The sequence below is a fragment of the Tympanuchus pallidicinctus genome, unplaced genomic scaffold, assembly GCF_026119805.1.
Source record: "Tympanuchus pallidicinctus isolate F22 unplaced genomic scaffold, pur_lepc_1.0 scaffold8, whole genome shotgun sequence".
Lineage (NCBI taxonomy): Eukaryota > Metazoa > Chordata > Aves > Galliformes > Phasianidae > Tympanuchus > Tympanuchus pallidicinctus.
In genome coordinates, this window is record NW_026294802.1 from 19,608,669 (window position 1) to 19,621,940 (window position 13,272).

General features: G+C 38.7%; 1 long non-coding RNA gene across 8 annotated transcripts in view; it reads left to right on the forward strand.

Moving 5' to 3' along the window:
• The first annotated feature begins 62 nt into the window (after positions 1–62).
• Positions 63–13,272, forward strand: part of LOC128073569 (uncharacterized) — a 108,662-nt gene continuing 95,452 nt past the window's right edge. For 3 of the 8 annotated variants that reach the window (XR_008202762.1, XR_008202765.1, XR_008202766.1), the window contains exon 1: positions 68–1,072. This is a non-coding gene — a long non-coding RNA (uncharacterized LOC128073569). The other 5 variants (XR_008202763.1, XR_008202764.1, XR_008202768.1 and 2 more) reach the window with 4 other exon arrangements.

Consider the following 13,272-nt stretch of genomic DNA (forward strand, 5'->3'; position numbering starts at 1 on the left):
CACGGCGGCGTGCTTAGTCACCCGCGGGGACTGAGGGGAGCGGCGGCGGCGGCGGCCCCGGAGTGGGCGGGGCCAGGGCGAGCCCTGCGCGCCGCGGGCTGGCGGCGAAGCGGCGGGGTGAGGGGTTCTCCGGTCGGAGCCCCGCTGGGATGTGGGGCTGCCGGGAGGGAGCGGCTCCGCCTCCTCGCATTGAGGTTGTGCTGTATTGGCCCTGCGGGGCGCACCTGCGGGCCTGGACGGCAGGCTTCGTGCATGCGACTGTGTGTATGTATGTGTGAAGAAAGCGCTTCAGGAGCTGAGGTAGACAGAAGGCCCAGCCTTTTGGTCTGCTGCTCGCATGCCTTCTTTACGATCTAGTCTTAGAATCATTAGGGCTGGGAAAAGCCACTAATCTTTTTGTCAGCCATCCCCACCGTGCCCGCTGACCGCGTCCCTCAGCGCCGCATCCACGAGTTCATCGGACACCTCCAGGGACAGCTGCCTCCACCCTCTCTCTGCGCAGCCTGTGTCAGTGCAGCTAAACTCTCAGAAATTTTTCCGGATATCCCACCCGCACCTCCACTGAGGCCCTGCTGCTTTCGCTGTGACCGTGGGATCCTGCAAAAACCCAGCCCAAAAGCAGAGCAGGGAGAGGAACCTTCCTGCAGTGCCCTGGTGGCACTGGGTGCAGGCAGCTCTCAGAACTCTCAGCTGCACTGACAGGTGGAAGGCAGCGATTGCTGCTGCTTATGGCAGTCACCCAACCGAGCTGCTCCACGAGTATTTTCCTTAACCTCAATCTTACTTGACATTCAGAATATGCAGAAAAACCTTAGCGCTTGCAGATTGGACCTAAGCCTCAATCCTACCTGCTTTGTTGCCCCAGAATCCAAATGCTTTTTCATCTTAAGGTTTGTTATTTTACGCTCTTTCTGACCTGTGACAGGTGGGACCTGTGTGCATTTTGAGACACGACTGTACCTCACCACTGCAGTCCCTTCTGGTTGTCATCAACACTTGGATCTTCTTCAGAGCTTACACTGAATGTGACAGTGCTTTGCAATGTCACAGTTGAAAACCATGGAATATAAAGGTGGGAAAACAATATTATATTGAATTATTCTATAAGTTATAAGCTGTAAAGTCAAGTGCCCAAAGGTTAAGAAACAACAAATTTAATTTGCTTTTTACACATTATTTTACTTGTATAGGTATATTTTATTCTAAAAAGCACCTAGCAATTAGCCTGGAAGGTTAGAGGTTTTCTTTGCCTTCTCATTCAGAGCAGATCCAGGTCTCGTGTGTCAGCAGTCACACCTCAGGCCGTGTATAGTCTTAGTAATGATTTAATGGTTCTCTAATCAGAATTGTTTATATATTTTTGCAAGGGAAGGACTGATACCCCATTAGTATTACAAATTAGTAGTTCATAGGTTACAGGGTTGAAACAGAAACCTCCAAGAACACTAAGGAAAAGACAAAAAGCACGTATGTAATGCTTATATTTGTAGACTTGTCTGTACTGCAGAAAACAGGGTGTGGTACAGTGCAATTAAATTAATACTGCAGTTAGTCTTTGTACCACTGTTTCTTAGATTTAACCTTGCCACCTACATCCACATAAATGGCAGAGATATGTATTCACGTAAGTCAGTAAAAATCACATCATTAAAAACACATTTGTCTGCTCTTTATTGTAGACCATTGTCACAAAACTCATCTTAATTTGGGGTGTTCTCTGAGCTGTTGTTTGAGGCTTACCTTTTTTACCTTTTACAACAAATAGGTTTTCAGTCCCTTCTGTGGCTCTTCTTGAGTTACTTTTTTTTTTTTTTAATTTAATATAAATCTGAGAGTCTTTCCCTGCCAGCACAGTTGGAGGAAGGTCAAAAGTAGAATTTATGCATAACGAGAACAGTGTCCAAAGATCAGATGAGCTGAGGCCAGGTTTTCTGCTTTTGTACAGCTTACTTCCCCACCCCCCAAAAACAAACAAAGTGTTGACTGCCAAATCAGAGCACAACATACAAGTCCTCCTTCTGTTGTGAAATGCCGTGGTTCTTCATCATGTATCACAGGGGTAGGAATCAAAGAGAGCTCTGCACGAAGGGCTGGTTAATACAAGATGTCATCTGGCTGCAGTTGTCTCTTCTCATCTGTGTATCTTCAAATGCAGTGACAGTTGCAGTGTTCCATAATTTTTGGGGGGCTCTCTTTGTTTTTCTAGAAGCAGTGACTTCTGCCTAGGTATAATTAGGCTTTTGTTTTACATAATGGATAAAACCAAGCAAACAATGAAAAACAACAATGCAAAAAACCCACAACCCTTTGTGAGTAAAAGCAAAGAGAATACATGACTTGAGACTTGAAGTGGTAGGGCATTCTGGTGATGGGGTCTCAGAGGATTGCTTAATGAGTTGCTTTTTTTTTTCCCCCCCTTCATTCTTTTAAAAGGGTTAATTGGGCCAGGAAATAAATGCCTGAAGTGGTATCTTTTTGGGTTTGTATGATTCCAAAAAAAATCAATAGACCTTGATTTTGGAATCTGCAAATGGTGTGAGTCCTCACATTTTCTTTGAACTATTCGGTCTTCTTGTAAGTAAGTCTGTTTAGACACAGGAGACAGCGACAACTATCTGTGAAACAGTTAAACCATCAGTAAATAATTAACATTTACAATGCTGTCACATATTCATATTAGCAGGAGCTCTGTAATAATGCATTGCCTCATACTTAGTTAACGCGCTGTATGAACACTAGGTATCACATTACAGTTATATGGGATGTTACCTAGAGGAACTGCTACAGTGGTGTACCAAAGGTCAGTTTTATTTAGAGATGGCTTCTTATTTATTTATTTTTTTCTTTTAAACGTGAAAGGTGTCTCTGGAATTTGCAGACCATAATGCTGGTTGTGAAATAACTAATGTTAACTTGAGAACAAGCACAAGCCAAAGCTGAGAAAACCATGCAAGACACAAAGACACTGTTAAAGGAAGTTCAAAAACCTTTTTGTGTTCAGACAGAAGTAACTCCCCATTTAGCTGGAGTTACATGTGGAGTGAAGTATGCATAAATGCAAGGGAACAATTTTCTTTTCCTTGAGAAGAAAGAAACAGGTTTAAAAATTTACAGAGTAATTAGATTTTCCAGTTCCCTTGACCTACATTTATCTCCCAGATTAGAAACTGCACTGTTCAATAACTATGTTCTAGCAAGTTTTATGTAACTCTTTTTCCCCACTCTCTTTTATTATAGTTAATAAAGTTGAAGTATTTGCTTTGATAGAACTTTCAGTCCTTAACATTTAGTCAAAAGAGAAATATATACTTTTTTTTTTCCCCTCACCTCTGCAAATAGCACATCAAATTAATGATATTAAGGAAACCAGTGCCCTTGGTTACCATTTCAGATGATCACTTGTTCTGTTGGAGTTATAGCATCTATTTGGTGTACAATTGTTAAGCCAGCACAAAAAACCTGAAGTTCAGGACTGAACAGTTTATTTAGAGGGTGCCCCTCCAGTGCTGCATTGTGTGGCTTTTTAGAACAGTAAATCCTCATTCAGCAGCACTGTAGCCCAGTGAAAGGATGCCTGCTGCTCTGGGTCCAGGCATCACATCAGTGGAACTTAACAATAACTGCAGCTTTGAGTCTGGCACGGTTACTCTGGCAGCCAGACAGATTAGCACCTTTCTGACACCTAGAATAAAATCAGATGTGTATTTGAATACATATAAGGGTTTGGTATAGCATTCACTGCATTAGTTCTCATTTGCAGTGATTCACCTTTAAAGATACAACAGAAGGGAACATTCTTCTGAGCTTTTATGCCACTCTGTGGTTAGCTATAAGGGAGTGCCAAGATACTTCCTGTAAACTGAAATTATCATCTTTCTAATGATCTAGCTGATAGGAAAATGCTTAAAACATCTTTGAATGGTAAAAAGCTTGCCCAATCAGATACACGCCTCTTCTAGTAAGTGTTGAGTACAAAGAACTAACTTTCAAATACAAAACACATTTCTAAATCATGCTTCTGCAAAAAGCAGCTTTTAGGCCTCACACTATGTTTTTCCTTAGAGAGAAGTCTTCTCTTAAATCTGTTTGGAAATGAACCTCTAAGATAATAAAAAATATACTCACTACAGTTAGGATTGCAATCCCTGTTCATGGGAGTCTCCTCTTTTCAGGTGAAATCTACAGCAGCAACATTATCACAGCTATCAATAAACACCTTCTTTGGTTTGCTCTAGTTAAGCAATTTAGCATAGATTATATCTGTTAATTTAGCTTTATAAGTTCATCATTTATGAAAAAGAATAGCATTGCTTTGATGCCTAGTAGGAGTAAACACCCCTCCCCAAGCCAGGTGTTTTCATTAAATACTTACCAAAGGGATTGATCAATTAAATACAGCTGTGTTTAATTGAAGGTACCTACCTAAGCATGCTCATTTTTATATGTTAAGAGCCCTGAATGTATTTGTGCCCATTTTATGGGTTCAGGAAAAATGAACTGTGATTGGTCTAAATTTGCTTAAAATTAAGCTGCTTTTAGTAAAACAGAAGGTAGAGTATTTTGCAGAACTATGCAGTATATTTTGTACTTATATGAAGAAGCCTGATTGACAATACCCTGCTAAAAGTACCTGAAGTGGACTTTTTTTTTTAACTGTTGTAAATATATATATTTATCTTTAATAGGGGCACCCTGAAATCCCAAAGTTTCTGCAAAACTTCATGAAACGTGGAAGTATGAGTTAAAGTCATTGTTGTGATTTCCTGAGACTGTTAGACTGTAAACTCAAGTTAAAGCTTCCGTCTGCGCGTAGTTGCTACTATGACATCCTTATGTTTAATAGTGTGTTTGTAAACATTGTTTCTATGCAAATGCATTTTACAATTGGTTTCTCAGTGTTTTCTTCTCTTTGTTATTGATTTATTGCTGTGATGATCTTGTTATTGCCATTTTGAGTTCAATCTGGTAGTAGACTATTTTTGTTCTGAGCAGTTGTGAGTTGTGCAGTTGTGAGGCCTCTCTGAACCACTGGATTTATTCTGTAGTAAAATTGCACCCTAGAGTGATTGTAGTGAATTTATTCTGTAGTAAAATTGCACCCTAGAGTGATTGTAGTGAAATCTTGCCTTATCTGTAGATACTTAGACTGTGCCAAACATCAGCTGTTCCAGAGCCTGGGTTTAGGATACAGAAGTCAGGCTGTGAATTGGGTTGCTGAGAGATGGTCACAAGTTCCATTTGGTTAGATCTACTGTGAAGTGTCACCTTCAGCAGTGGGATGAGTTAAAGAGCTGGTAGTAGGATTGCCTCAGAATCATGCAGTTCCTTCTGATGTAGCCTGTATGTTAGAGACCAGGTTTATTACATAATATCATATTCTATTGTTAGCAGCTGCATCAAAATGGATGGACAGACCTCTGTATAGGGAATCTTCCTAATCTAACAGGAATCTCCTTGGCTAGACTTGCTACTGAGAGCAGGTTATTTGTTTATTATATTTACTTAGGTATGTTTGTGTAGCCTAGTTACTGACTATTTGAGTCTACTTTTGATATGGCACTCTGGTAAATCCAGAGTAGTTTCTAGTATGATAATGCACATCTTTTTCTGTCTGTAAAAGATAAAAGTAGCCATTTGTGGCAGAAAAAAATACTGGAGGCTTGGCTAAACTATGCCTCAATGAGGAGTGTTCTAAACAGGAGGGAAGCTGTTTTGTGTAGGTTATGAGTTTAAGAAATCACTGAGGTGAATCCACTGACACTTAGTATTGAGATAGGCTTGTATATTGTGTAAGAGAATTTTTGTTGTACAATAATTCCCTCTTTTCTTTATTTTCCCCCATCTTGCTGCCTGTAGCTGGCTGCACCACAGAAATGCAGTGGTCTCTAAGGACAATGCTGTCATTATTTAACAGGGAATGCAATCTCCTTGTGAGAAGTAAACAGTGATTAAATTTTATTTTTGTATATCTAGGTGAATTTGAAAGGTAAATATTCATAGTAGAGCATACTAATTTCTTAGATGGTTGAATGATGCTTTGAGTGCTTTTATGTTGCAGGCTCCAAAAAAGCTGTTGGAAAAAGTGATTAATGCAAAGATGTGGTGGCAGTGAAATCAATAAAAAACCTAAGTGTCACTCTCTGCTGTTTTCATCTTAAAGATCATTCTAGAATGTTGACTTTTGACCCTGATGTGTTTGGTGAGACTTAACCTTTCTCTTATGAAGCAGCCTTTTAAAAAGTTCTGGTCTACAGGTCACTGTGGGTGGAGAAGGATTGTAATAAACACTCCACCAAGTTTTTTTAATCATTGTTAGTCATTATCGTAAAGATGATAAATGATTGTTTATTTTATGGGCTTATTGAAGACATTCAGACTTTAAGCTGATTGTCTAGTACATAAGCTGTGCATAGAGGCTCTGCTGGGATCAAAGCAGAGACACGCTTTCCTTTTGCATGTTGAAAATTATGCAAGTCTTGTTTGTGGGTAATCAGAAGACTTGCATGTGAACTTGTATGTTGATGGCAAGAGGAGCCTTTATGGTGGCTTTAGATTTTAGCCTAGCGATTTCCATGTGGTTGGAGTTCTTGATGCTCAGCTTCTGTGCAGATGGAGTATATTTTCCCTGTATGGTTACCATAAACGGACATTGATTCAGAGGATGGTGTCCAACAAAAATTTACTGGAGCTAGTTAGGTGTAGGGGAACTTTTTATTGAGGATTGTAAATGACCAATGAAAAACACTTTCTGACTTCTGCAAATCCAGTCACGCTTTTACTCCTCTTGTGGGCATGGTGTGACTACACCTATTTTGGCAGACTGTATCTGGGGAACTTTTCAGGTCCTCTGAGACAGATTTTGTACTTGAGGAAGATCATCAGACTGGATGGAATGTTAGAGTATTGAGACCCAGTGAAGCTCCTAATCAGTATGATTTGGAATGCTTGTGGGACAGCGCTCTGAATGAGTTGCTTTTCTTTATGGTGTAGTCCATATCTATTATTTATACTGCTTGTTTTGAGAGGTGTCTGTAGAAAGGTGTTTATTTTTTTTCTTCCCCTCCTATGACTAGTGTGAGTGGAATCCAGTACATGAATGCAAAGACATATACAGTCTTTGGAGTGCATTTACTAGTGCAGAAACTTTCATGATAGAAATTTAAAATGTCTCTATAAAGTTTTAGGTACATAAGTGGAAAAAAACTATGACTATAGAGAATAAAACCAAGCTTTCCTCCCACAGGTAATAAGTTGGGCGTTAGTTGTTGCATTATTACAACTGCTACTCATTTCCAATAGAGGCTGAATAAATGGTTATTGGACTATGTCCTGGGAGACAACGAATGTGGGCAATTTCAGCTCAAAGCCTAGGGGTGTTTGATTCTGAAATACAACTCCTTATTGAGAGGTGTTAACTGCTTCATTTCTTTCTGTTTAGTGGGATTCTGGTTCTACTATTCTTATGATGACAACTGTGAAAATGTTGATGGGAGTGGCGTTTACTGTCAGTGTGCTCTAAATTAATACCTTTTGCATTGTTAGTGCTTGTAGAGCTGAATCACAATAAGAGTTGGTTTGTCCATTGTTTTACTGAAGTTTGCCATTTTCTGAGTTTGGGAACAAGCCCAATAATTTCAGATTCCTTCATAGAGGGGGGGAAAATCCATTATGGTGATTAAGTCTTTCCTTGGGAATAGGAAAGTTTTATTGATTTAGGATCTGATCTCTGTGATTCATTGTTTATTGCACCTCCCTTCTGCCTTAACAGTGAGAACTTAAGGAGAGATTTAGGATTTAATGGATTAAACATGCACATGTAGATATTTCTAATAATAGCAGGAATAAAAAAAAAAAAGGCCTATTCAGGCAGCATTTCACTACAGGTTTCATCATTTGAGTTTTAATAGAAAGGAAGCTGAAGTAGGATTTAGAATTTGACTGAAGATGAATCAAGTTTAGATGGTTGGAAGGCAGAGGCTTCATAATTCAATTCCTGATTATCAAAATGCTTGAAGATCAGTTGTATTTGAAGCTGTAAATTTGTCACTATTCAAAGTGGTGACATGCCTTTTGAAATCATTTATTACAGTGGAGGTGCTTGTGGTTTGAACCAGACTTTGCAATGGAATAGTCAGTTTGCAGTTGGCTACTAGTTTTCCCCTGACAATAAGAACAACATGGTTGACATGAATGCAGGTAATTTCTAGAGATGCATCAGAATCCAGTAAGAAAAAAACAAACAACCCCCACACCTTAAAACAAACAGAAAAAACTGTGAACTCTTCTCCTTGATTTTCTGTTTTTTCTCCGATTGTCCCAATGACATCTGAACCTCAAAAAGATTGAAAAAAAGGTGTTATCCACTTTACATCAGTTTTTGTTTTTTTTTTTTTAATTTAGTTGTATTTGTTCCTGGGCTACTGCCAGGTGGACTTTTAACAAAGGTACAATTGTAGAATTGGGATGGTGCTTTTTTAAGAGTACTGTGAATGTGGTATGTAAGCATTGCCTCAACACTAGAGAACATAGAACTGTTTCATTCCAGAGCACTGTAAAATTGCAAACTAATTGTATTATGTGAACTCCAATTGTACGTTTTTCCTGTCCAACAACAGTGGAGCCATCCCATTTAACTATGAAGTAATGTCTGCCACTCTATTTGTCCTCAAATGAACTCAACGTACAGGCCTCTTATATAATAAAAAGGAATGAGCACAGAGAATGAATGTGTGGTTCCTGTACTGTACGTTATGTATTTCAAAGAAAGGTAAGTTATTTCATCAATTTGTCTGTTAAAGTGATTTTGATTCACATAGAAACTGCTTGAACTTGCCTCTGTCTCATTTCTAAGAGTAAATCTGCACTCGTGTTGGGGACCATATACTTCTACTGATGAAACAAAAGAGTATTGCTTTCTTTGCAGATACACAAAGTGATCTTACATGTATGACAATTTAGCATTTGCTACTTTACGAGCTATAACTTGATGCATGGTATATTTCCTCACTGTACTTCTGAGCAAATAGACTTTTAAAATACTGAATGCAGTTTCAAATGTAAAGTGATATAAATGTGCTTTCAGGTATTCTGAGTAATGTTTTGTTAAATATTTGGGAGAAAAGTAGGCAAAAATACATTCATGGCCCTGCAGCTGGAGTCCAGCATAAGCTAACAAGAAAAGTAGGATTTCAATGTGCATGAAGATAACTCACTAAGCTGTGAGCAAAATTTGCATCGTGATCAGCAGTCTTTTCCTACAGTGCTACCAGTGTTCTGCAAGCTAAATTTGCAGTATGTTTTCTGAGATGTGGGAGGAAAGGCTGACCTCTCTTTAAGTGCTTTTTTTTTTTTTCAGATGAGCAAGGAAATAGTCTTCTAAATTTATTTCACCTGAAGAGACAAGCTGGATGGAAATCCAGCCCTTTAGATTTTATTTCACTGAGAGAACACTATGGAGCCCCATTTGAATGTGAACATGAAGTGAACTCAGACAGGATGTTCTTTCTTATCTGTCTTTCCAGCTGAACCACTGGGTAATTCTACCTCATAGACCACTCAGTAATGCACACTTCTACTTCACCTTTTCTTTTTGCTGTCACAAACTTGCTGATTAATGCATTGAATTTCCATGCTGCTAAGTAAATTAGCAGCATACATGTTTAACAGAAGTTTGTAATTCTGGCCTTGAGAATAATACATTTATCCTTTTAAATGTTGAACGGTGGTAGAGGAAGAAGACAAATAGTATCTGAAGTTTAAAAAGAATATCCCTATATAGGCAGACTGCTATAGAATTTCTTGTGTCAGAGTTTTTATAACCTCCTCTTGAAAGATTTTTTTTTGACAAGCACTCATGGAAACAATAGAAGAGGAGGATCACTGGCATATCTGGTAGGGCTTTTATTAAATTTCTGTAAATGTAATGGCAATATTACATAGAGATGAGCTACAAATTGGCTGAAGTAATAAGGTAGACACTTATTTACCATGATAATGATTCTTCTGGTGAGGAAAATTTTCAAACATTTCTCACACAGTAAGCCAAGATGTACTGGCTTATGTAAATCCTATTGTTCTATATTACAGTAAAACTATCAATTTTTAACTTGTTTTGATTAAAAACAAAACAAAACAAAATTTAACTTTTTAAAAGGAAGTTCCCTGTCAGTTGTTCCAGCATCAGAAACATTTAAAATTTCCTACTGCTGTGCAAAGAAGGACTAGAAATATTTGTTAGGCAGCACTCTTTAAAGCTGTTGCTCCTGGGCAGTCTGCTAGAACAAACTGATTTGAGAAGAGTAGGTAGGCAGTGAGCTCTAGGCTGATCTGACGGCGAGGAGAATTGGAATTGTGGAAAGAACTTCTGAAGGCTATAATAACAAGAGTGGCTGATCATTGTTTTTTCCTTTTTTTTTCAGCAACAGGTAATAAAAGTAATATTTCCTTTATCTGTCTGGATTAAGATTTTAGTCTTTGTATCAGTGAAAGTTTATTTGTTGTTGCTGCCAGCTATCATTTTGAGAACTTTGTAGCCTTTGGTATTTGGGATATTTCCTCTTTAACAAAGAGCCAACATTTTGTTTTCACTGATGACTGAATAGGAGAACACCTTTGAAAATGTGCTTAACTTTTAAAAATGTTATATGCTCTGGGGCTTTTATTCCACAAAAGCCATTGGTGAAGCTGGAACAACAAAATAAAAATCTACTCAGAATCAAAACAAGTTCATTCTGCATGTTGTGCACGAATAAACTTAAACTCACATTGTCTTCAGGAAGAAAATGAAGCATCCAATTACTTAGGTCACATTTTTATCACCGGGTAGGATAAAAAAAAAAAAACACTGTTTATTAGTGAGGAAGGAATATTTGCTTACCTGCAGGCTGGACATGACAGCTAATGCATCTCATACCTGTATTTAGTATGATGCTTCTATAGAAAATGAATAAATATTTTCTGTGGTTTTTTATCAGAATATTGTTGTGATCTGCTCTGATTTATTTACAGTATTTTAAATTGCTGTAAGTCAATGGTAAGGCCTGCAGATATGGGTGTTTGTGCATTCAGGAACTTTTGTTCTAAAAACATCACTTCAGAAGCACAGTGCTGCAGCTTAAAATAACCTACCCCATATCAAAGCATGCGATTCAAGTGCAACTCCTACAGTTGCTCCCTATTTATTTATTTTTCAATAATCAGCTTGCAGGGTGGTGCTGTGATTTAACCCTGCTGGCACTGCACAGCTGCTTACTCATGTTCCTCAGGTGGGCTGGGGGAGAGAATCAGAAAGGGAAAAGTGCAGGAACTCATGGACTGAGATAAAGATAGCTGACTAGGTAGAGCAAAAGCTGCATGTATGAACACAGCAAAACAAGGAATTCATTTGCTGCTTCCCGTTGCCAGGAAAGTGTTCAGCCATTTGCAGAAGAGCAGGATTCATTGTGAGTAGTGGTTTCTTGGGAAGACAAATGCCACCACTCTGAACATCCCCACACAACCTTCCTCCGTTCCCCCAGCTTTTATTGCTGAGCACGATGACATGTAGTATGGAAATGTCTCTTTGGTGGGTTGGGGTCAGCTGTGCTGGTTCTGTCCCTTCCCAGCTGCTTGGCATCCCCAACCCCAGTCTGGCAGGGCAGCATGAGGAGCAGGAAAGTCCTTGGCTCTGTACATGCACTGCTTAGTAGCAATGAAAAAAATGGTGTATTATCACCACTACCTTAATAAAAAATCCAAAACACCACTATATGAGCCTCTGTGAAGATAGTTAATTCTATCCCAGACAAAACCATGACAGGTGGAAACCTGGAGAGTGGAAAATGTGTGAGAGTGGAAGATTTCGCTGATGTTTTCTAGTTACCAGATGTAGGCTATTTTAGATACAGAGTCAAAATGCCAAAATAAAGTATGAAACATTACAGTCCTGCCTCAGAGCACTGGATGACATTTTAAATCCTATGTTTTTGAGTCCTTGTTGTAGAAAGAAAGAACTTTTGTGATTCTTTGCCCTTGGGAATGGGGAAGTCCAACCAGTAGCTGTGTCTTATTTATACAAAAGAACATAAATTGTCAGTCAGCTGTCACTGCTGAAGGGCTTTGATGACAGTGTGGAATGCAAAAATAAGTGGTATCTATGGTTGTTTGTCCATAAGCCATTTACAAGTTTAAGGGCTGAAAGTATTATAACTACTGTTTATCATTTTGCACATTTCTTCCTGTTATGGAAACAGATAATTTCTATTCCAAATCAGAGTTTTTTTAAACTGAAACCTGTTTTTGGACTGTATTTCTGCTCATATACTGTAGAACAAGAGTCAGCATGTGGTGACATTCTCCAATTTCTTTGACCTTCATGATTTTTAGCACAGCCTTTTTATCTCAAAGAGTGTCAGATCTTCATAATGCCAGTGAGCGTATCCTGTTAGGCAAAAGGAAAAGAAAAAAGCCCAGATGGCACTCAGTGTAATTGATGTATCTTTAAGCTCTTTTTACCCTTAAAGTAACTTGAGTAGCATGCCAGGTTTCAGAGCAAGATGTGGTATGTTTGTATTTTGGTAATAGCTGCCATATACTATTTGTCTGTTCCCTCAATCATATCCTTTCATAACACTAACAGACCGTAACTCTGAAGAGAGTGTCACCTTAAATACAGTCCTGCAGCTTTCATTGTGTTATTACAAACTGATGAAAATGAACTGCTTGACAGCCACGGTAACTATACCTAAACATATCCTAATAACTTTTGCATATAAAATAGATGTTAAACATAAGACAAATCCAATTTTCAAAGATGTCTAAAGCAGAGAGAAAGAACTAGGAATTCTCTTAATATTTGGCTATGCTGTCAGAGTTTCTGAAAGAGTTACAATAATGTATTGGTAACCAACCAGTGCTGTCACACATTATTAGAGTCCACACATAGTGATATACCTTTTGATGTATCTTTTTCTGCTGGTTCTGTGTTTATTTCCTTGCAAAAAAGAACAGGAACCATGCCTAAGATGCACATGTATTATTTTTTTCTCCTGGAAATGTATTGAGGCAGTAATAGCATAGTACAAAAGACAGCGAAGCCTGGACTGAGAAATGCATTTAGAAGCCTGATTCTCACTGAAACCAATAGGAATTGAGTGCCCATGTGTGTTTGAAAATCTGGTTCTCACTTCTGTTGGGGCTGCTTAACAATGTTTTTGGGAACCACGGATGGATTGAGTCCTACTTCCATTCTCACGCTGGTCCTCCCCATTGTTTGAATAGCACTAGTCAGCCCTC